We start from the raw sequence: 25846 nt of genomic DNA on the forward strand, positions 1-25846 counted from the left end.
CAAGAAGGCAAGATGGCTGTCTGCTGAGACACAGGAAGTAGCCCGAGAAAGAAGGAAAGCAAAACGCAACAGTGATAGGGGGAGATATGCCCAATTAAATGCAAAATTCCAGAGGTTAGCCAGAAGAGATAAGGAATTATTTTTAAACAAGCAATGTGCGGAAGTGGAAGAAGACAATAGAATAGGAAGGACAAGAGGCCTCTTCCAGAAAATTAGAAACATCGGAGGTAAATTCCAGGCAAAAATGGGTATGATCAAAAACAAAGATGGCAAGGACCTAACAGAAACAGAAGAGATCAAGAAAAGGTGGCAAGAATATATGGAAGATCTGTATAGGAAGGATAATAATATTGAGGATAGCTCAGACAGTGTGGTCAGTGAGTTAGAGCCAGACATTATTATTATTATTATTATTTATTTATATAGACATCCTGAAGAGTGAGGTTGAATGGGCCTGAAGAACCATTGCTAATAACAAGGCAGCAGAAGATGACAGTATCCCAGCTGAACTGTTTAAAATATTGCAAGATGATGCTGTCAAGGTGATGCATGCCATATGTCAGCAAATTTGGAAAACACAAGAATGGCCATCAGACTGGAAAAAATCAACTTATATCCCCATACCAAAAAAGGGAAACACTAAAGAGTGTTCAAACTATCGGACAGTGGCACTTATTTCACATGCCAGCAAGGTAATGCTCAAGATCCTGCAAGGTGGACTCCAGCAATTCATGGAGCGAGAATTGCCAGATGTACAAGCTGGGTTTACAAAAGGCAGAGGAACTAGAGACCAAATTGCCAATATCCGCTGGATAATGGAGAAAGCCAGGGAGTTCCAGAAAAACATCTATTTCTGTTTTATTGACTATTCTAAAGCCTTTGACTGTGTGGATCATAACAAACTGTGGCAAGTTCTTGGTGGTATGGGGATACCAAGTCATCTTGTCTGCCTCCTGAGGAATCTGTATAACGAACAAGTAGCAACGGTAAGAACAGACCACGGAACAACGGACTGGTTTAAGATTGGGAAAGGAGTACGGCAGAGTTGTATACTCTCACCTTACCTATTCAACTTGTATGCAGAACACATCATTTTTAATTGTTGTAAACCGCCCAGAGAGCTTCGGCTGGGGGGCGGTATATAAATGTAATAAAATAAATAAATAAATAAATCATGCGACGTGCTGGGCTTGACGAATCCAAGTCTGGAGTTAAAATCGCAGGAAGAAACATTAACAATCTCAGATATGCAGATGACACCACGTTGATGGCTGAAAGCGAGGAGGAGCTGAGGAGCCTTATGACAAAGGTGAAAGAAGAAAGTGCAAAAGCTGGGTTGCTGGCATTGGTCTTGCAGTTAAACCTCAAAAAAACCAAGATTATGGCAACCATCTTGATTGATAACTGGCAAATAGAGGGAGAAAACGTGGAGGCAGTGACAGACTTTGTATTTCTGGGCGCAAAGATTACTGCAGACGCTGACTGCAGCCAGGAAATCAGAAGACGTTTACTTCTTGGGAGGAGAGCAATGACAAATCTCGATAAAATAGTTAAGAGCAGAGACACCACACTGACAACAAAGGTCCGCATAGTTAAAGCAATGGTATTCCCCGTAGTAACCTATGGCTGCGAGAGCTGGACCATAAGGAAAGCTGAGCGAAGGAAGATAGATGCTTTTGAACTGTGGTGTTGGAGGAAAATTCTGAGAGTGCCGTGGACTGCAAGAAGATCAAACCAGTCCATACTCCAGGAAATAAAGCCAGACTGCTCACTTGAGGGAATGGTATTAAAGGCAAAACTGAAGTACTTTGGCCACATAATGAGAAGACAGGATACCCTGGAGAAGAGACTGATGCTAGGGAAAGTGGAAGGCAAAAGGAAGAGGGGCCGACCGAGGGCAAGATGGATGGATGATATTCTGGAGGTGACAGACTTGACCTTGGGGGAGCTAGGGGTGGCAACGGCCGACAGAAAGCTCTGGCGTGGGCTGGTCCATGAAGTCACGAAGAGTCGGAAACGACTGAACGAATAAACAACAACATGAGGTGTTTGTGCTGATATGCTGTGTTTGGTTTTCGCCAAAAGTGGCGCTGTGCATTATGGCCATACATCTCCACTTTGGTCTCATCTGTCCAAAGGACATTGTTCCGGAAGTCTTGTGGTTTGTTCCGATGCAACTTTGCAAACCTAAGCCATGCTGCCACATTCTTTTTAGAGAGAAGAGGCTTTCTCCTGGCAACCCTTCCAAACAAACCATACTTGTTCAGTCTTTTTCAAATTGTACTGTCATGAACTTTAACATTTAACATGCTCGCTGAGGCCTGTAGAGTCTGAGATGAAACTCTTGGGTTTTTTGCAATTTCTCTGAGCATTGCACGGTCTGACCTTGGGGTGATTTTGCTGGGACGTCCTCTCCTGGGAAGATTGGCAACTGTCTTGAATGTTTTCCACTTTTGAATCATCTTTCTCACTGTAGAATGATGGACTTTAAATGGTTTGGAAAAGGCCTTATAACCCTTCCCAGATTGATGGGCAGCAGCAATTGCTTCTCTAAGATCATTGCTGATGCCTTTCTTCCTTGGCATTGTGTTAACACACACCTGAATGCTCCAGACCAGCAAACTGAAAAAACTTTGGCTTTTATAGAGGTGGTCATACTTGCTGATGATCAATTAATCATGGGCATTTGATTAGCAGCACTTGTCTGCTACTTACTGCTTCCTATAGATGCAGTAAGGGAGTACTTACTTTTTCACACATGGCTTCTCCATTTTGGCTTTATTTCTGTTAAATAAATCATGACATGGTGTAATATGTCATGTGTTGTTCTACATCTGAGGTTGTATTTACCTAATTTTTAGACCTGCTAAGGAACAGATGATTGTTATTATGTCCTGATATGTAAAATCATACAATTCCAAGAGGGTGTACTTTCTTTTTCACATGGCTGTACACTATAACCCTCCTCATAAGCTTGAATGCCAAAAAAGCAAGGCCTAATTCTTAAATGTTACTATAGTTGAAAATCATTTAGCTTGAAGTAAATTATGCTGATTCCTTTTTGAGAAGCCCGTCAATTACGTGGTGTCTTTCTGTAATTCACAGATGTGCAGGACTTTCAGTTCACCACTTCTATTCAAGCCTTCCCCAATCTGGTGTCCTCTAGATGTGCTGGAGCACAGCTCCCATCATCTCCAGCCAACATAGTAGTGCTTGGGAATCATGGAAGGCATAATTCAACACATCTTGAGGGCATCCAGTTGGGAAACCTGCTCTATTCTATTTACATCTAATTACATCCTTAACACAATATATTACCAGTAAAACAGAAATGAGTTCTTCAAACTTGTAATGTCATAATGAACATAGATTTTTTTTGGTCTTCATTTGCAGGAATTGGTGTTCTTTCTTGAATTATCTGGAGCTTTTCTACACCTTTCAGCTTATAGTATATTGTAGGCTGGTCTGTTGTAGACTTACTACTACTCCTTGTTTCAGCAGTCTCTCCTAGTTCTCAAATATGCTCCTATTGTTTTTGTTTAGATAGTAAAGATGTGGCCACACTGTTGGGGAGAGGAAAGTATACAAACATAGTATTCAGATAAACGAGAAGACTGTCCTTAAACCAGGGAGAGGGGAGCCAAGAAATTGTCCTTTTGTTTTGAATTTTTAAGAAGTGAACCTGTGGTAGCCAAAATCATTGAAATATTTGTCCAATCAATCTTGTTAAGACATTTTAACACATCATTCAGACATAATGCACTCACTTCCTATCAGATGCATGCAATTTCAGTAATTTGCTGTTACATAACTATGAATGCTACCATACCCTTCCTCTCTTCTCTCACTCCACCCAGATTTGTATGAACTTTGGAAGCTAAGAATAAGACAAACAAGGATGAACAATGTAAAAGATAAGAGTCCAAAGAGCAAAGTCCCCAGTTATTTCTAGTTAACTGCTACCGACATGATTTTATGATTGACCTCTACCAGGAAAAGAACTTATTCTAGAAAGAGTTCAAACAGTGTAATAGTGTAATTTAGACTCCAAGATTTATAAATATCCAACAAACCTACAAGTAGGATAGCTTGTTTCTCTCCACAATAATTTACAGTACCTTTCACTTCTCCCACTCCCTCACATATACATGTAACAGTATTTAATTTAACTAGACTAGATTTTGAAGATTTTGTTCCTTACATTCTAGAGGGAGAGTAAAATAGTTTCCTAAGTTTAAAAAAAGAACCTGTCCTGCAGCAAAAAAAAAATAGTCTACAGAACTACTCAAGGTAAAAGTACAAGTGCTACAAAAGTCTTTGCCTCTCTTCAAAACAAAAAGCTAGTACAACTGATGCTGAAACCACACTGAAGTAAATCATACACTTAAAAAAGGTTGTGCCAAGAAAAAACTGGATTTGGCAAATTATAGAATTCATACACATCACTTTCTATATATTTGCTTCTTTTGTATAATTTAGTTTGCTTCTGTTCACCCATATCAGCGCAAAATACATGTACGACTATGAAGTTATATACCCTTAACCACTTAAAATCCTACTACAACCCTCCTGAGGTTTCACTAGATACTGCCTACATACTTTCAAGACCCTCTTTGCAATCAGTTTATTTTTTTAAGTAAAAGCTGAAATTCTTCTGATACTAAATTCAGCATGGGTGTTCGTCTTACAAGACTCTATATTTTAAAGACTTCCACTATACAGGTTAAAGAAAGAGGAAAGGAAAGCATGCAAAACATATAACAGATAAATGCAAGGACTGGCTGTGAGAATGAAAGTGTTAATAATAATATTTAATCATAAATTAACCTGGTTCAGTGGTCAGACTTGCACCATTATTTAAGAAATATGAAGTATCACTGGGAAACTATTTAAATCAGCTTTTTTCTTCTTTTTTGCCGATTTAAATTAATCTATCCTGCTATGATCTGAAATCTGGCTAAATTGTTTTCCTATTTCCATACTATGAAATGTATTTAACAATCTCAGGTTACTAAGTTTGAACCATCACTATGTTTATGCAACAGTACAGACTTTTCACTGTTGTTTTTTAAATGCCAATGTATCATGGTCCAGGACCCCAAGCCCTCATCCTCAAATGATCCCACCTCTTTCTCCTCAAAAGAAGATGCTCCTGAGTTAACAATTCAGGGAGTGTACTCTGTACAGAAAGGGTTCATGAGGTTTCCACCTCTTCAGGACCCAGTTTTTCAGCAAGACCCTACGTGTCTCTTCCCTGCAACTAGAGACCCTAAGGATCTGCCCCCTCATCCAGAGGAGGTTGCCATCAGACACCAGCATGCCACAGCTACCCCACAGCACTGCAGCTTGAGGCTGCTAAAACAGACCAGGACCCTTTATGAGAAAATGCCTTAGTTTGTGTGGAGGGAAGGCTAACCAGCCTAAAGGAAGCCAAACCCTACCTAAGGCTCAGTAACAACCTGCTGCTTACTAGAGCAACATACATACAAGCTTGACTGGCTTCCAACCCCCCTTGGATATCTCCACAGTGTTATCTAGTTTCTGCTTCCCTTGAAACCTGACTTACCCATGACATTAGTAAAAACGTGATCCATAGTGGACAATGTAACCCAGGGGAGAGCAGCTTGTTAGCCCAAACATCTGGAGGACCACAAGTTCCATCAGCCCTAGGTAGCACAGCCAAAAGTAAAGGATTATGTTAGCTGCAGGCCAGAACATCAAGAAGGCCACAAGTTTACCATCCCTGCTGTAACCCAAGGGTATCTCACTTCACTCTCAGTAAAAAGCCACCCAATGACCAGTGATGTGGGTTTTCTGGAATATTTTCCTATGCAAATTACGTGAATTGGGTTAATTTGTATAGGGTCATTTGCATCAGAAAAATTTCAGTTTTCTGAAAGTGATCTCATTTAACATATTGGTTTTACTTTTACTTAGTAAGCAAAGCTATAAATGCTCCACGTTAATTGTCTGTCCCAGTGCACTATCAGTATTTAACCAGAAATATTTGAGGGGGAAATTGAAGCACATTTAATGAAATTTAAATGTTATCTTACGTAGACAATTTTACTGGACCACTTGTAAAATGTTAAGGACAATGGCATGTACTTCCCTTAAATTGTTTGAATTTAAAAAAAAGGTACTGAAAAATATTGGCACACTAATTTTAGCAACCTACCACTCATCTTTTTCAACAGAATTCAAATCCCTTCCATTGAGGTTGTTGGGCCACCATATACAAAGACATGTGCATTCTCTCAAATGCTTGCTACTAGGAATAATCACCTGAAAAACCTTAATTACAACTTTGAAACAGCCATGCTTGTGCAATATTGTATTTGCAATTGGCAACCATTCATTGTTACCAGTAAACTTATAAAATGGAAAATTAACCTTTGGATAAATAAAGTTTTAGAAAACTGCCTACGGGGGGAAGGAAATTGCCAATCACTGGGCATGTCAGAGGCAGAATAAAGTACAATGTATTTTCCCTCAATATTCCTATTGCATCAAGATATTGTAACTCTAGCCTCTAGATCCAATTTGGCAGCAGAGACACCAAATCCCACCACTCAATAGTTTCTTCTAGAACCTGAACTGCATTACCTTACTTGTTTTATATCAATGGTAAACTTAAACTAGTCACCACATGCTAGCATTACTATTAACATATCTGAGCCATGCTATCAGTTTTCCTAATCTAACAATAAGCTTGTTGAGCAACCGTTACACCATGGCTAACCATTTATTTAAAATGGGCATTTGAGCATTGCAGGTTAATTTGCTTTTTTGGTGTTGTTTACATATATCACTTCCAATATAAACAACTCAACATATTAGGATCTTATTCTGTCTCCATTTAGTAGGATTCATTCTGGCCCAAGACCATACACGCACAGTATTGTTTCCATAACCCTCTTGGGTCCTTTTCTTTTTGAGCTCTGGCAAAATTTGCTCACTAGTATATTTGTGGATAACTATGGCAGCTCTTATTTTATCAACATAGTAGGTAAGGGGCTGAATTAAGAATTCCTCTGTTTTATGTATAATGGGGATTTAATTTGCACACATGGGAATAGACAAAGACAAAGGTGGAAATATGCAGTTCCCAGTGCTTTCAGCTATAGCTCTCCCCAAATACCAAGGCATCTCACCCAGCAAAAGCTTGCAGTAAGATAATAGTGCATCAGAGTATACTTGCACTAATTCCCAAATGTTATCAGTTCACAGGGGCCAAAGATGTACAGTTGACAGGTAAGCTACAGTATAGACAAGTCTTCCCCAACCTAGAGCCCAATAGATGTTTTGAACTACAACTCCTAGTATTCCTGATAATTAGCCATGCTGAATAGGGCTGATGAGTGTTGAAGCCCAAAATATTCGGAGGGGACCAGGTTGGGAAAGGTTGACTATGGGTTATATGAGTGATCTATTATAGTGAGGCACTGACCTACACTAGCAGTGTTTGGCAAAACTGTATATCTGGAGTATTCATTATTTAGATAGATACCCAGGATAACATGTATTTTAGAAGTATTTCAGAACCAGGCAGCCTCGCTTACAAAAATGTACAGTAACTTCTTTGCTGAATACAGCTATGTGTCATTTAGTCAATTGCTCAACTTCTAACATTTAGCTGACAGCAGCATCCAGGAAGCTCTTGGCAGGGTGAGTTGTTGACATCTACCCATGGTTTGCCTCTAGCCTCTGATACTTAATGATATGTAGACTCTGAACATGGAGGTTCTATTTTTAGCTATCATGGCCAATAGCTGATGAAAGATATATATTTGCCTAATCCTTTTTATAAGAAGCTATTATGCTAGTGTCCACCACATGATGCAATAGTCAATTCCTTAAGTTAATTATGAATTGCATAATTTCCTCTTGTTTTTCTTAAATTGCAGCCAATCAATTTTACTGAATGACCCCAAGTACTAGTTCTCCACACCATTCATAATCTCTATCATTCCAAGCCTTAGTCTCCCCCACCCCGCCCCGCATCTTCCATAAGAAAATCCAACTACTTGAGCTTTCCCTTGCTAGGAACACACTCCAATCCCTTAATAATTTTAGTAGCACTTTCCAACTTTAGAATGCCCTATTTTAGATTATTTGATCAGAACTGCAATCAGTATTTTAAGAGTGGCTGCGGCATGGACTTATTTTAAGTGTGGCTGCACCATAGCATTGTTTTATGTGTACCCCCTTTTCAAAAGAATTCCAACACCAAAATTATGTTTTCTTTGCAAGCACACACTGGGCTGATATTTTCCACTAAGCTTTCCACTATGACCAAGTTCTCTCTCCTATAGACAGCAAAAAACATATAACATTGCCAGTGCCAAGGATCAGTGTGTTAAATGTTGGTGCAGTGCTTCCTTATATCAGGCATGTAGTCTAGAAAGTTTTGTGGATAATTTTTCTACTGTAGTTTCCTTCAGAAGACTTCACATTTCTAAAAAAATACATAGTTTAAAAGATTACTTAAAGTTAGTGGATACTAATCTAATTGAGCAGTTTTAAAAAAAATGCAATTGACTTTTTTCAGGTGACTATTCCCAGGAAGCTTGCATGTATTTATGAACAGTTCTCCGGGCATGTTATAGTTAGCATGTTAATTCTATAAAATGTACTTAAGGAAGTAATAGTTATATATTGGGTTTTATTTCATATTGATATGTCAGTTTTATTATGGGAAATAAACAAAATGCATTATGGGAATGTTAACTGTTGACTAAATGTTGACTAAATGTTAACACACCCATTCTTCCTTCAAACACAGCACACCTCTTACCTATCTGATAAAGAATGCCCTGTTAAGTGGCAATAATTAAGGATAATTATTGATTACCTGCTACAGTTGTCTGCAGATTCAAATCTAATTTCCCTGTTGGCTCGTCCAAATTTTCAAGTGACCTAAGCTCCAACCTCTAGGCATTATTGGCCCAAGAGTACTTCCATGCAGAAATCTCCTAGCACTAGCAACCAGAAGGCATTGTGCAACTCTTCCATCTTTTTCTCCTTAATGGGTTTTCTTTGTTAAGGGAAACATGGAAGAACCTACAGGAAAACAAGGGAGAGTCATGAATAGATGACCACCTCACGCCGTAAACTTCAGTGAAGGAGGCAAAGCTATGGCGCTATAGAAACCTCGCTTGGAAGTAATATAGAGAAGATACGAAGCTGTCTGAGCTAGATGGGTCATCAAAGTTGCAGCCAGCACAGCCTCCCATACCATGTCCTGTGTTGTGGACACTGGCTTGGATCCAGCATCTTCTTCTGGGGGTGGAAGGACTCCACTCACATTGCTCAGCTATTAGACCTTCGCTTTCCCCATCCACAGCAGCTATCTCACACCCAATGGTGTGGCCAGAACATATTGAGATCCTTTCGTCGCCAGCTGAAGACCTTTTTATTCACTCAGTATTTTAACACTTAATTTTAACTTAAATTTAAATTATACTGTTTTAACTCTGTATTTTAACCTTATATCAATTTTGCTGCGTGGTTTTATCCTGGTTGTGCTTTTTATATTGTATTTTGTATTTGTGTTTTTAACTTGTTGGTTGTTTTATGATGGTTTTAATTTTTGTGAACCGCCCAGAGAGCTTCGGCTATTGGGCGGTATAAAAATGTAATAAATAAATAAATAAATAAACTGTTTTCAGTGCCTTCTACTATTTGTCCTAAAATGTACACAATATAAGGAAAGTGTATGCTATTGGGTTGTCATGTCCTCAAGTATTTGCAATAACTAATTTCCAAATACAAATTTTAATTTCCATGAACATAGCATTTAGACCACATTTACCCAGAGTTTATCCATCATCTTCTGCCAGACAGATTGTTTATTTCAACTCATACATTTGATTCCCTCCTCCTTCAGCCATTCCCTTCCCTGTAACCCAAATGCCTTTGCAGCACTGTAGTATTGGCATGCAGAGTTTTGTTTGTTTGTATGCCTATGTAGGTTGTCATAACAACACATTGTTCTGGATTCACATGTAACAATAACCCAGAATTAAAACAACCAGAATCTGCAACCCAACAACAAACCATGGGTTCTCTTCCTGGGTTGTTTGTGCTTAACAACCCATAGTTAACCCATAGATTGGGGTTCACAAGTAACGACAACCCTGGATTTGCCAACCCATATTCAGGGTTGTCATTATGTGCAAATTATTAATTTCCCCTCCAATCAAATATTTCAGTTTAACTATTTTTGGGATATTTATATAGCACTTTTATTTGTTTATTGCATTTTTATACCACCCAATAGCCAAAGCTGTATGGGTAGTTCACAAAAATTAAAACCATAAAGCTAAAAAAAAAGTGCACCATGTTAATTTTATATCAGACTTATCAAATCCAAATTTATTTAGGGCACTGAAAAAGTTTCTGAAACAACCTGATATTATGATTCCTTCAGTTGTTTCTTCCTACTTCACTTTTGCATCCTGCTTCTTCAGAGGCAAAACCCAAAAGTAAGTACAGCTAAGTAGATTAAAAATCAAAGCTAGATATAAATGGGAAGTTAGTTTCTAATATTAGGGTTAATTAAGGTCCTCTTCAATGCTTCACAAACTAAGTGCATATTCCTAGCCTCACATTATTGATAGTTAAATTCCATTAAACTCAGCTGGATTCACTTCTGAGCAAATATGCACAGGATCAGGCTAAAAGCCTTAATGCTTTTCAGAAGGAATACATATCAGGCCAATATGAAATGTCTAGTAACAGAACTGCCATGAAATTCAGATAATCCATCAAAAAGTGCAGAATATTTAACATATAATTGTTGATCAGTGAGGCTTCCTAACACATAATTGTACAAAGCCAGCAGCTTAGTCAAAATAATCAACACAAAAGTAGTAGAACATAGTACCCAGAACAAACTCCTTCTGGGAATGTGGCAGTCTGCAGAGACAGAATTCCAGAAAGTCAGAACAAGTCAAAAGCATACCATCCATGTTAGTATGAGGAAAAATCGGTTGATTTAGTGGTTTTCCATTGAACTTCGCTTAGCTCTTTCCAACAAAAGAGACACAACAACAAGCTAAGCCAGCAAAAATTCCTCAGGAAGTTTTCAGTTGGCAAGCTATCCAGCTTGAAAAACGTCTAAAAAACAGTTTTGCTATTCAAAAAACGAATCATGTGTACTGACACTTTTTGATTATCCTCCAGCCGTAACAGAAGTTTAGTATAATACAGAACTACAGGAAACATGATCCTTCCAACTTTTGAGAGCCAACACATATCACAAATTGCTATCATATTACTTTTGCATTAAAAGTATTTTGCTGAAATTCAAAAGGGATAGTTAGAAGTAATACTGTGAACAGAAAAATAGTCTGATATACCCTCTGCTACTAATTTGTGTGCCAACAGAAAGGCAGATGCTTCACTGAGCCTGCCTGTTCTAGTTCCCCACCCCCCACCCACGGTTTTAGATAGCTGGGAAAGGAGTAGAGCACTAATTTCATCAAACCACAGAGTTAACTAGCCAGGTGTTAAAAGGATGCTACTGAGGGCCTAACTACATGTTACGGGTGTCCAAAAAAGGAGAGAACGTTCTTGATTATGGAATGCCTTCACCATGGAAGTGCGACTAGCACCAACATTGAAAATCTTTCAGTGCAAGCTTAAAACCTTTACGTTTACATAGGCAATTTGATGAGTTGGTTTCATCTGTTCTATTTTATTTGCAGCTTTGTTGTTATTATTATGTGGTTTTATTGTATGATCAAAATAATAAACTTGGACACTGCCTGGTATTTGCAAGAAAGAAGTGGTTTTAAAATATTTTAATGAATAGAACCACTATCAAATTACAGGACATATCTGAAGTCAGAGATGACCTATGATTTGATTATGGTTTGGGGGAGTCCATGTTTTTTGCATGATAGCAATACTGGAAAGTGCCAGATTCATAATTTTTATGTTTGTTTATAAACTACAGAGAGATGTGAACTGTGATTTGATAGTAGCTTTGGGGTGTGGGTAATCTGTTGTAAAAACCATGAGGACCCAGAGGTAATCCTGGCCTGACATTCATATTTTTATGCAATGGTATTGCTGGAAAGCACCAGATCCATTAATTTTAAAGATATTATATTCTTGGCAGGTGCAGTAAAGGAAAGAATGTTATTAAGATTTTATGCCTCTGATGCCAAAATGCTTTGGGAAAGGCCTGGGAGTTCATACTTGTTTCTGATATTATGTTACAAGGAAACGTTTCTCTAGCAATTTCCTGTCCACTTCCCTATTTGAATTGTGAAAAAGTATTGTTACAAAGAGCCCATAAAGCCTTTGATACTGTCCTCCTATGAAGAATGCTTGAAGATTCTACTTTTGGGGACATCAGACACACAGGGTCCTGATGTGTGACATTTTATAGACTTCGTGAATAAAAATCCTCTGGCAATCCTGTCCAGGGATTTTTGTTTTTGTTTTTATTCAGCTCATATTCACAGAACCAGTTACTTAAGTAACACTCTAAATCTAACTTCAGTGCTACTCATGCTGGAACAGATGATAAGGGCCTGACCTTAAGGAAGGATAAGGGTACAACCTTTAAGGAAGAATAATACTCGTACTTCAGAACTTGTGTCTTCTCTGGCTCTCACCCTACAATTTCCTGTCATTTGTGCTCCTTGTCCTTTGCCTCCATTCTGTTTAACACCAACTGGTGTTTAAATCCTCTATAGATGATGAGCAGCTATGCCTCCCTTGCTTTATTATGTTGTAGCTATGGCTTCCAGGCCAGCCTGTGGGTTCTAAACTCATACTACTTTGCAGGGTCAAGGGCATCTGTTTTCACAGACAGCCTGCAGAGCCCCCGCTACAAGAGGGCAATGGGGTGGCTCACTAGACCAGCAGAAGGTTGACAAACCGCCACTGGAAGGGCTCAGGAGGATGCACTGTGCCACATTAATATCACCACATGCGATACATGATGCACAAAGTCTTCAGCACACCAGGTCTTCTTCAGGGGTCAATGCCTGCTGGATATTCTCCTACCGTTGACTCAGAATTTTTGCCCCTACCCAGGTGGAAATCTGGACACACACCCTTTTTCTGTCTGCCTGCATTAATGGGTAGGGAAGATCATGGCAGTTTTCACTCATCTGGAGAGAGGCTTTCAGATAAGCTGCTGCCTGCATTTGAGATCTGCCAATTTGCTGAGGTTGGGGCCTAGAAGAAGGGAGGATGAAAATAAGGAAGGCAGTGATAGCTCCTGTGGCTGCCTCATCCAGTGCTGGATAATTGGAGGGGGGAGTTCAAAGCAGAAGGGAATGAAACTGTGTGAGGCAGCTGCCACTACCATCCTCTTCCTCATACCCAATGCTTTTAGGCCGCACTCCTGATGTACACATTGGGGGCAGAGACCTCATCAAATGTTTCTCTTTACACTGGACAACTGTATAAAAAGTTTAAACCAGAGGAAAGTAAAGAGACTCAAAAGTGCAAATGCACATTTCCACAGGCAATCCAATGTCCACAAGTGATACATCAGGGATTGGTTTTACACCATGGTAGGGTAGCAATAGGAACCTTAGCAGCCTCCTCATCATAAAACCTAAGTTAAACCAGCATGCTTCTGCAAAAAATACACAAGCCTCAACAGAATGTAGGTTGGAAAGCAACAGGTTTCAACTAGCCTCCCAAGCCAGATGCTATCAGAGACAGGCAAATGGAAATGGTGCTCTCCTGTAGACATCTCCACCCGACCTATGACCAGGATCAGGTATGAATGGTCCAGAATACAGTTGGAATAGGAGTCAGGGGTGTGATCAAGCAAGGACTGATACAGTACCAGAAAAATATTACAGTGTTCCAGAAAGACAGTTCATCTATATTCATCATCAATTCTGGTGCAACTTATAATTTCATTACTATGTAACACTCATTTCAGCACTCATCCTGATACCTTCCAAACGTTTTGGACTACAACTCTCATCAGCCCCAATTAATACAGCCAATCACCATGGATGATGCAATCTGCAAAACATTTGGGGGCACTAGGTTGGTGCTTTAAGGACTTTTGAGGCCCTCCCAAGTGTATGGAACAAGAGAGGTCAGTCATCAGACGATAGATTTTCTTAGAAGAACAATTTTATAACTGGATGAAAAACTATGTTATACAGAACTAATTTAATCTCTTATCCAAATTCAAAATATCTTTGCCAATAAACATTTGGATTGGTGAAATCTATTTTATTGGTCCAGAAATAACTATAACCTTGGACTAATCTAGAGCCAAGACATTTGTCCAAGGTAGCTCTGGATTTAATTAAAATATTTTACATAAATCTAAGAAGACTTCTGATTCTAGAGCTGAGAGGTAGAATTGTTCAACTTTGCACCTTCTTTAAGAAAAACTTCAGATACATCAAATCATCACTTGGAAGTGCTGTATCAGCCATTTCTTACAATAACACTTGTTTCATCAACCATGACACTTTAAATAACCGTGCATAGGTCAATGGAAATAAGCCAAGAACTGTAAACTCTCATGTACTTACAAAAGAGGTGGGCAGAAGGCAAATTTCCAGATGTTTTGTATTTCAAACACCCTTACCAGTATGGCAAATGGTCAAGAATGATGGAAGTTAAAGTTGAAGCATCTAGAGATATACTTTTTTCCCTGACTTGCAAAATTAAAAAAGTGTTCAATTAATTGGTGGCTATAACCCATCACTTCTTGGACTACGCAAGGCTTGTAAATAACTACTGGCCCGATAATCTGTGATAGTTAAGAACTGCTTCTAGCCGACGATGCAGGGAAGGTTTTGCAAGATTCTGTTCGTTTTTTCTTTTGAGCCACAAATGACTAATGTAACTATGTATGGGCAGGCAGGCTAGTAACTCCTACAGAGGGTGGACTAAGTAGTCACTAAAATATATCATTTAGCAAAGGTTTTGTTTTTTTATATGTTGAATTTAATGAAATATTACATTGTCGAATAAGGTACATAGAGTATTTGCACTAATACATGCTTCAGGCAACAAGGAAAAACAAACATCCAATCAGGAAGAATTCTTATTTCAATAAATGAAAGCGAGGAAGAAACATTACATCACAGTACGAATTATTCTCCTTGTCACTATATATTTATTATGAAAAGAGTGTTAATGTTTGAGACAAGGAGGCTCCTTTCAGTGAAAATGTTCACTATGAATCATTTTGAAACAGTTATTGTTTGTACAAAATGTTAGTGTAGCAATAACTATTCCTCCTCCCCATACAAACTGTATTCAGTTGAAGATTAAGGAAATGTAACAATTCAATAAAAGACAATATAATAAACTGAATTGAGGAGAGACAGACAATTTATGTTTGCACTTTGCTCATATGATTGTGATGTTATTGATTGTTTCTACAAGAATGGCCAAAAAGTGAAAGAATGGAAAAACAGCTCAACAATCCAGTGGAAAAATGGTACAGATCAGTCCAGTTTTTCTATGTCAAATGTTATATTGCCTTTAGTCAAACATATAATCAAATGCTAAATAGATGGCCTTAAGAGACCTACCTTGATTTTAACTACATAATAAGTCAAGGATTAGAAAAGCCAAAAATATACATGTACCCTTTTGTGGCAGTCAGTAACCAAAAACAAAAGTTACTGTAGCTCAACTGTGTGAACCTTACTTCCTAACAATTTTCTGTGCGGAAGATGCCATATACACAGTTGGAGGAACAGGATCTGTTTAAGACAAACAGCTTATTACAACCAGATAGCCACTTTTGTAAATGCAATACACTGGAGGGCTGAAGGAAGTTCAGGAGAAGAGGAGAAACTTGGAAGGCATGACAATCACACATTAAAGAAAATAGATCCTACCAGAAAGTCTTTTACAGCTCTATAAAACATTAATGACCAGGTTACATAATTTTTGTGCATTAAGGAGTTTTGTATGAGAGCAGCTGCAAGAAAAGAAGACACATCCTTTCACAGGAAGTATTTATAGAAAGTATAAAATGTAAATTCATTCAGCTCCTTTGAAACAGAAGATTGAACGTTCAATTCTTGTTAGTGGCATCTGAAGAATCCAAAGTATTTTCTGTTATTTAGGGATATAGGTAACATTCCACACAAAAACTAATAATATTTTATAATTCAGTTATCTGTTGCAGTTTGCCTTAATAAATATCGATCTACTTCTTAAAAACCCATTCACTCGTTTCATGCCCACATATCAGACAATAGAAAGCCATAAAACAGAACCGATATTCTCCTTTAAAAGCCAAAGCAAGCACATTGCCGAAAACAACACCTACCTCACAGAAAAATGTTTTAAAAGTTTGACCTGGTTAATTTAATCCCATCACACACCAAATCTGCTGAACAGGAGATAAGGGGCAGCATTTCTCTCAATTAGCCTATCCGCTCTTCCCCGCTCCGCTCCCTATACAACCCTTCCTGGGGCCTTAAAGTAAGTGTTCGGCAAAAGAGACCTCACACAAACAAGCAGTACTGAAAAAGCTTGAAATATAGGGCAGCCTTGAAGAGCGTGAGCCAGTTGGCAGAATTCCTTCAGAAATACCCAACTAGACCCAGGGAAGCCGGGGCCTAGCCCTAGAAGGGAGGCCAGTGCCAGGCACTCCTGAAACCGGGAAGTGGTGGCAGCTCTTACAGCCGAGGTCTCTCTGCTCTGCTCTGCTCCGCTCCAAGGGATGCGTGCGGTACCTTCGGCGCGGCACCTCTGCCTCTGCCTCTCCCTCCTCCTCCTCCTCCTCCTCCTCTCTACTTCCTGCATTACTTGCCTCTCGTTCCACCATCGCTCTTCCTTCTGCAGGGCTCCTCATCTTCCTGCATTCCTGGGCCACTCACTGCCTCCTCGCCCAGGGTTCATCCTGGGGCTCAGCCTCACGTTTAACCCCTCTGCCGCCTACTCCTTCCGATTGAAAAAAGGGGGGGCTAGGTGGGAGGCTCCCGCCCACCCAGCCCCTTCCTCCGGCGCCTCCAGCGCTCCAGTCCCTCCAGCGCTCGACACTCCTCCGGTGTCGTCGTCGTCGTCCCCCCCGCCCACTCCTTTCGCCCCAGACGAGCCTTCCCGGGTGCTCCGCTTCATACCCACGCACGCGAGCCGACCCCCGAGGACAGCGCTCTTCTTCCCCCGGCAAGCTCGCTCCTTCCTTCCTTCCTTCCTGTCCCACGACCCCTTGGCGCAGGCAGCCAACCAACCACCCAGCCAGCTCCTTCCCCTTTTGAGACTCACCCCACAGCGTCTGAGGCGAGCAGCCCTCGCCCTCCTCTCGAGCCCCACACCCCGGAGCTCGGGCCTTTCGCCACAGGTCGCTCCGCTCCCCCGGCCGCCGAGGGGGGAAATCGCGCCACGAGTCTTCGGGGGGGGGGGTGTCCTTCACTCAGCCAAGCCCCACCCCGGCCAGCTCCCCGGGCCCCGCCGCTCGCTCGCTGGCTCTCACCTGCTACCCGCAGCCTCCTCCCTTCAGCGCCGCCTCAGCCGCCCAGCCGCGCTGCCTCCCCCTCCCGACTCCCTGACAACAACTCCCACCTCCTACGCTATCCTCTCCTTCCCCTCACGTCGAGATTCACAAGCCATTGGCTGCGTCGGAAAAAGTTGCTTGCAATTATTGGCGAAAATTTAAGCCTGTCAAGCTCTCGCTCCACCTTTGCATTTTCAGAGCGTTGTGATTTACACTACGGCTTTGCCGCCCGCACTTCTTTCCTTATCTTTATTTTTATTGGTTCAAACTGTAAAAGCGGCGGCTACGATAGGTCAATGGGGATGTGTCCGCCTCCCGGCACAGGGTCCAATATAAGTTCCTACGCTCTGTTGAGTTTGGTTGCACAGTAGGGAGGGACCCAGTTCAAAGAACAAGGGAGAACGCACCTGACCTGGGACTAACCCTTTTCCGACGGGATTGTTAATTTGGTGTCAGTTCATAGATTTGTCTCTCTCCTTTAAATATCTAAGGCTATTCCCGCGATAATTCACTCTTCTCTAAGGAACATTAATGATATGTTTAAAATATGTCACATCCCGGTTTAATTCCCACTGTTTTCCTAAAATAACAAAACTAGAAGGTATCCCACACCAGTAATTTCTGTCCCAACCTCCTGCCTTGAGGTGGGAAACAATATCTTCCAAATATTTCTGCAACAGCTAGTTGTTTCAGCCGTGGCTGCTGAGAGGAATTGTTTTTATAGCTAAGAACACTCCCACCCCTTTTCTGGTGGTTTTAAGGAGGTTTGAACATCTCAGTAGTGTTATCCTTCATCCATGCTTTTACTCTAGACTTAAGACTGTCTAATTAATGGTCTATATGTATTTTTTCTCTGATATGAAAATTCTAGCAAAAAGAAAAGGCAATTTGAAATATTCTTATATCATTTTAATACTATTGTAATTTTTATCAAACTGCATAGGAAAGTTACATTTTGTGTGAAGCACCAGGACACTGAAATAACGCTAATATTTATTTTGACATTCACAAGGAGGGAAATTATGCTTTAAATGTATTTGTAAAAATGCTTTGGAAATCTACAAGGAGGGAATTTATGTTTTAACTCTGTCTGTAAAGATGCTTTTTTCCCTCCATAATTGGGAAGCAGATTTTGCCAGTTTGGTAACACAAGGGCATTTGGCACAGAAGGATAAAGTTGTTCTCAATTTTTCAATAAAATAATCAATTTTAATGCTAATTTATTAGAAAATAAATGCACTGTTTTGTTAATGGCTATGTTATCATTGATTTACTAGCAATTTTACTAGTCTTTAATAGTTAATCATAACTATTTCAGTAATATTCTACTCCTAAACCTGTTTACTTTGAAAAGTCCCATTGATTGAAGTGGTACTTCTGTCCAGGTAAGTATACTTTGGATAACAACCTAAAGCACAGTATACCAGTGTGTTTACATTCTACAATAACTTTTGCATTATACCAGACCCAGTCCTTACAGCTGCACATTTACCTGGAGTAATTAAATCAATGGGACCTCCATCTGAGTAACCATGTATAGGATTATACACAGTAAAATATTCATTTAATAAACCCAGTTGCTGTCAAATATAAATTTATAAATTAGATGCTTCAGCATGTTAATCTTGTAAATAAATTAATGATAAAGGATAATGAATTTTGGGAAGTCCTTTGAGGACAGGATAAACATAAATGCAAAGAAGGGATAGAGTCAGGATTATGTGATTTGATGCAAACCACATATTTGCTATCAGTAGGTAAGAAGGGTGGCCATTATCACCTCAATAGCCTGTTTGAGTTTCCAAGCCTTTGGGTGACATCTATTGGAAATAGAACCTGGACTACATGAACATTTATTTATTTTGAATATACTGATGGGAAGAGGTGGAACACAAAACTGAAAGCTTTTTGGGAACTCAGTAGTGTGTCCCTTTGAATTGCTTGTGTTTAATCTTCTAAATGACTCCTGCCTTTGTGTGTTTTTTAAATATATCCCAGACAGCTTATGACTGACAGGAGGAGTTGCTCATGAATGGAAAACCATAAGACAGCTGAATTTAGAGCCACTAAATGTAAGGGCCACTTCTAACATTATAATTAATCATAGGCAAGTACTTCTGTGAATCATGTTGAAAACCTCTTGTTGGAATGCTTAAGACCCACAACTAGCCTCGGCTCCATTTTCAAAGTATTTATGCTTGAAGCATTCCAACTAAAGAGATTTACAGACACCGGAGTGTCTGAATGTCATGTAACCACTTGCTATCCACAGCCATGAAGAGGTGTTCTATGATAAGACCACAGTAATGTGCAAAAACAATTGTGTTGAAGTCACGAAAAAGTATTTATGAAGAAAGGAAATTGAGGAAGAGCATTTGACACTGTGAACAAAGAAAATTTGGACTAGAATACAAGTACTTGAAGGAACAGAACACTTCACAGTGCAATCTTATCCATGTCTAGTCAGAAGTAAGCCCACTGAGTTCAATAGGGTTTACAGGTAACTGTGTATGAGATTGCAGCCTTAGAAAATGTTTTTAGTGCTCATGCCTTAAACACAAGTTTATTTATTTATTATTTATTACATTTATATACTGCCCCATAGCCAAAGCTCTCTGGGCGGTTTACAAAAGTTAAAAACAATGATAATTAAAACCAAATATACAAAAGTTTAAAAGCATAAAAACAGAAAAACAGCAATTAACTTTTAGATACAAAAAGTGGAGAGTGGAGAAGCATGTTTTGTTTTTGCTTTTACAGGTACTTTCATATCCCTTTCCATTTACAGTGCACACCCAAATTGACCACAATAGACAGTTAAAACAACATGAATGTTACTAAAATAATTTTCAAGTTCTCATAATTATTTTGTAATCATTGGGGAGGGGGCCTTCAAACTTAAGGCTAGCTCCTATTTGATACTTCTTGGCTTTAAGGGCTTAATTTTCCTTATTATCTTGTTCAGTGAAAGCTGACTTGCTATTGCTGACAGTGAACTTTAGATAAGGCACTGAGCTTTAAACCCTTCCAACAGAACAGACAAAGATCTGGTTCGTATGTCAATTTAAACCACAGTGGGTTACCACCATCTGTGGTTGCAGGGTGGCTTAGCATGATGTTTGAACCCAGTTTGAACTTTTGTCGTTTTTTTGCAAACAAGCCACACTGAGACCTCACAGCTTGTAGTAGGCTTGTTCTCAGGGTAGCTTGCTATGATGTCCAAACCCAGCAGTCACTTCAGCATAGGTTGTTTAAAACAGTGAGCAAGCTGTCTGGCAAGAGGGGTGAAATACCCTGCTAGCAACTCTTCACAATGTTGTTAGCAATATCCCCTCTCTTTTACAACTTGAAATGAGAGTAGTCACTTTACTCCTTCACTTTGTTGCCATCCTAAACAGTGACACTTTTCCCCCTTTGTGGAGGTTTGTGCAAATTTAAGTTATATATTTTTCAACTTTTGGGAGATTTGTGCATATTTAACTTTATTTTTTTATTTTTAACTTCTGGGAACATTTGCACAAATCTGCCAGAAAGTTTAAATTGACTGATTAAGTAAAATTTGTGCAAATCTCCCAGAAGGTAAAAAAAAAATTCTACAAACAAAACCCCTCTACTCCTCTAATGAGCACAAATGTGCTGAGTAGCAGAGTAAGACTGCTGAGGTTGTGTTCCAAAGTCCAATGGGATACATGCTAGAAGTGGGCAGGAAGTGGAAAAGACTAAAGAGGAAATATGCCACAGCAAGCTGCAAAGTGCTTGATCGCCTACTGGGAGTAACACAGGAGAGCGAGCGATCAACCCACCATAGCGTATTTTCAGGGTTGCTTATCCTGACGTGCAAACCAGTCAGTCATTTATTTATTTAAAACATTTGTATGCTGCCCTATATCATTAAGATCTCAGGGCAGCATACAGATAAAAGCATACAGTATAAACAATAAATATACACAGCTAAAAACAAATTAAACAATTAACCAAGTTAAAACAATATATAATTTAAAAGCAGCAAAAACAATTGAAACAGTTAAAACAATGTGTCATCTTAGTGAATTTAACCATTAAAGGCTTTGTTAAAAAGCCATTTTTTCACTTGGCGCCTAAACAAAATCAGTGTTGGCGCCAGTTGGGCCTCCAAGGGGAGGGCATTCCATAGTCGGGGTGCCACCACAGAGAAAGCCCTCTCCCTTGTCCCATCATAGCATATGTGTTGTGCTGGCGGGATGTGGAGAAGGGCTCCTCCAACAGATCTCAAGTCTCAGGCAGGCATATATAAGGAGAGGCGCTCCCTCAAGTATCAAAGTCCCAAGCCGTTTAGGGCTTTAAACATTACCAACACCTTGAATTCCGACAGGAAGTATATAGGCAGCAATTCCTTTTAAGACCGGTGTTATGTGGTCTCTGTAAGATGAACCCGCCAGAAGTCTAGCTGCTGCATTTTGCACTAGCTGCAACTTCCAAGTCGTCTTCAAGGGCAGCTCCACGTAGAGTGCATTGTAGTAGTCTACTCGGGAAGTTACCAGTGCATGCACTACTGTGGCTAGGTTGTCCCTGTCCAGGAAAGGCTGTAACTGGCAGATCAGCTGAAGCTGACCCCAAGTACTCCTTGCCACGGAGTCCACCTGGGCCTCCAGTGATAATGATGGATCTAGGAGTACTCCCAAGCTACGCACCTGCTCCTTCAGAGGGAGCGCCACCTCATCCAGAACAGGTCACTTACCCAATTCCTGGACTTGGGAACTACCAATCCACAGAGCTTCCGTCTTATCAGTATTCAGCTTCAGTTTATCTTGCATCATGGAGTGACCTGAGCTTTTCACACGAACTGTAGCTAAGAGATGGAATTAGCATCGCAAACAAAGCTTATTGCTACATAAAATTAAATGTACCCAACAATATAAACTGAAATTATTTCCAGTTTTTAAAACGTCTTCCTTAGAAATGTAAATCAAGACACCTAATATTTTTTAATTCTCTTTACCATATTTTCTTGTGTGAATTTGTTTCTAATGGGAAAAAATGGAGGGAAATAACAAGAATGCTGGACAAAAGAAAGTCATATTAATTAGCTTCCAAATTTTGTGGTAGCCAAAGAGTTATAGAAAGCTTTATTCACCTTTTAAAAGAAATAAGTCAAAGCCTCACAGTTGAAACAAAACTCTTTTACCCAGGCAGAGATTGTAACCGATTTTGTCCTAACTTCTCATTAAGTCCACTAATGTGAGTTATGAGTTCAACACTAGTTCAAAGTTCAGTATTGAGTCTACCAGGTGGCCATGATGACATCAAATAAGCAATTCTTCGCTACCCTAGTGTCATCTAGACAGCAATTAGATAAGCTGTTGCAAGACAGAGTTGTATATACACTGACACAGTCCGTCCTCTGCCCCCTAAGTTGGCTTGCTGCCCTTAGGGGTAGAGGCAGACAGTAAGATTCAAACTGCCCATCTGGTCGGCTTCTATACACGGAATGGGGAGGGGGAGTATGTTGTCCTTTGACTCAGGCAGCAAAACATCTTGGGCCGTCCCTGTCCACCAGAGCAATACTTAGCTAGGTGGATCAGTGCTCTGATTCAAGATGAGGCAGTTTCAGATTTTCATACTACAACAATAGCCTCTATTCTTTTACAGATAAAAATACATTGGAGAGAGAGATTTTGCAATAATGAGAGAAACCAGATGTGCTAAAATTCTCTCTGCCATGTCAAAGTTGTTACACTGGAACACCCTTTAGAGCCACCCACATTGGCCCCTGGAAATTGTCAATAGCATGATCTACGCACATTCGACTACCATGACCCTTGTTCTCAGTGCAGGATCAGAGTGCAGGCAGGCAGCTTCATTCGTGCACACACTCTCAGTTGTGCTTGCACATGGTAATTCTGTAGTGCAATGACTCATCCAGTTTCTTTCCATGTTCATTTTATTATCTGAGTTTTCCCCTCATATATGCTTCTCTCTCACTCTCTCTCCCCACCCGCCTTGAAAATAAGCTTGGAGTCTTGGAGTCTGAAGCTTTGTGTTTAGTCACTGGCTATTGAGACACTGCAGATAGGATCTTTTCAATACCACCAAGTGAGCAATCCTTGGATGCCATGTTTTGTGAGCATCAAATGAGCCTTAATAAATCTAACTCTTAAAAATCCTGCAGGAGTCCTCTGCAAATGAGATGTGGCAGCTTAGCTGGGAATCACGTATGTGTTGTTACTGTTTTTTTAATGTTTTGCATTTAGTTATGATTTGAGCTGTAACCAAGGCTTTTGTGTATCTGAGCAGGACAACAGGAAATGCTTTTTTAGTGTGTTTCTCTTTGAGTTTGAATGTGTCTCACAGTGCTCTAGCTTCTTTTTTAACGTACTGATGTTATTAATCTATTTCAATTAGACTGGCCAAATTTAGATTAAGCTCATTTTCTCAGTGGAACCCTGTGTACATGATAACCAGGATTAAGGATCACAAACAAACAGAGAATGGGAAAATCCTAGAGAGAGAGACAGACAGACAGACCGAGAGAGAGTATGAGCTGTAGCTGGAGGTAAGCCAAGATCTCAGATAAGGGATGCTTCATTGATTGAGTGAGTGCATTCATACTGATGGAAGACGGCAGGGGGAAGGGTGGCAGGGAGCTCTTGAGAAACAGTCTTTGGAACAAGCGCTTAGTCTTGCTATCTCACAGTGGATGTTACAGCAACCACAATGGAGAACAGATTTCACAATCCCAGTGTCCTTACATTGCTGACACACTGTATGGCATTCAGCTGAATGGAGAGGTTTGTCAAGGCCTTCCTTTTGTGCAAGTCTGGAAGAACAAACTTGGAAATGTGCTTCTTCGATAATAGGCTGTTGCTTTTGGCAGCAGAGCAAAAGTGACAAGGGACGACTCAAGCTGCTAATAAAGTGAGGAAAAGTTAAAAAAAGAAGTGATGAATCAGGATTGGCTTGTGGAGGCACTAGAGCGGACATTTCTCTATGCTGTACACACACACACACACACACACACACAAATATATATGTAAGAAGATTTCTGCTGGAAATCCTGTATTTAGCCCAGAATTCTATTCGCATAGTTGCCAACCTTCCTGCTCATGTTCCCCAGCAAACTGGTATTGAGAGGCAAACTGCCTCTAATGCTGAAGTTAATATATAGCCATCATGATTAGTAGCCATTGGTAATATACACACTGTGGTAATTATGTGAAAGAAACAGGCTGCACTGGATACTTTAATCCATGCTAATTTTAAAGTCCCCATAGACAACAATATTTAAAACTATAATGTTTTGGGCTTAGTTTCATACCTCTAATTTTCTCACTTTGAGCATCCCAGTTGCTGTGTATATAACAGTTGAGCTCAACTTGTAAATAGATTTATTTGGCTGGTAGAATATCAGTATATTAATAAAAACATAGTTCTGACACTTTTGCTAGTAATATATAGATTACTGATGTTCTGAAAAGGTACTCTATTTGGGAACTAGACTTGTATGACACACATTTGGAAGGAATGTTTCCTCCCCAAAAGCACTAGTTACCTATTCATTTCCAGGCCCAAATTAAGGTGTTGGTTCTTGCCTTTAAAGCTTTAAATGACTTGGGACATGGGCATTGAAAGACCACCTTCCCTGTATGTTTCTCTGCTCTAGAACCCTTTGTCAGCTGAAGTGTGGGAGGTAAGGTGGCCACTAAAGAAAAAGAAAAAGAACTGCTCCCCCCCACAAAAAAAGGACACATATTTCCATGAAATGTGCCTATGATAATGTATACATATAGATGCAAACTGAGAGATAATTGCTACAATTTAAATAGAAATGTAATGGGCAGCAGCCAATACTTCCACTGCATTCCTGCTCTTTTTATTGTGCTACTGGGATCCACTGCTTATGCAGCTGAAAGTAGTGGTACCAACAGCAGTCCCAGCAGCTTTAGGGTGGATTCCTGCATTGAGCAGGGGGTTGGACTCGATGACCTTATAGGTCCCTTCCAACTCTACTATTCTATGATTCTATGAATCAAGCGGAAGCACTTATTTCTGGAACAGGACGGGTCAGTGGAGCTGCTTTCTCAAAGCCCTACTGGCCTGCTCTGTTCCAACAATTAATATTTGACTAATTTTCTATTGCTGCAGAATCTACTAGGTTGCAGTTGCACTACTGGTGGGTTCTACTAGCACAGGGGCAGCTTTGGATACTACCCAATGGCTGTGTTTGGACAACACAGTAGTCAATGGTGGGGTAATAATCAAACTGCTTTGACCGCTCTGTGGCTGACGAAATAACCAATGGTGGTCGAGGAAATAACCAACACAACACAATAACCAAAGGTGGTTCAAATAGCCAACTCTACACAGCATTGGTTATTGGTGTTGCTTATTTCGTTGGTTAAAACCGCTGTT

General features: G+C 40.0%; 1 protein-coding gene across 7 annotated transcripts in view; it reads right to left on the reverse strand.

The window, feature by feature from the left end:
- NUMB (NUMB endocytic adaptor protein) overlaps positions 1-17489 on the reverse strand; it is an 89190-nt gene extending 71701 nt beyond the window's left edge. For 2 of the 7 annotated variants that reach the window (XM_063117658.1, XM_063117654.1), the window contains exon 1: positions 17224-17308. The gene's annotated coding sequence lies outside the window, so the exon portion shown is untranslated. Of the gene's footprint in view, positions 1-8854; positions 8918-17223; positions 17312-17437 lie in introns of those variants that run through there. The other 5 variants (XM_063117660.1, XM_063117659.1, XM_063117655.1 and 2 more) reach the window with 4 other exon arrangements.
- Between the last annotated feature and the right edge of the window lie 8357 nt (positions 17490-25846).

Source organism: Elgaria multicarinata, chromosome 2, assembly GCF_023053635.1.
Source record: "Elgaria multicarinata webbii isolate HBS135686 ecotype San Diego chromosome 2, rElgMul1.1.pri, whole genome shotgun sequence".
Lineage (NCBI taxonomy): Eukaryota > Metazoa > Chordata > Lepidosauria > Squamata > Anguidae > Elgaria > Elgaria multicarinata.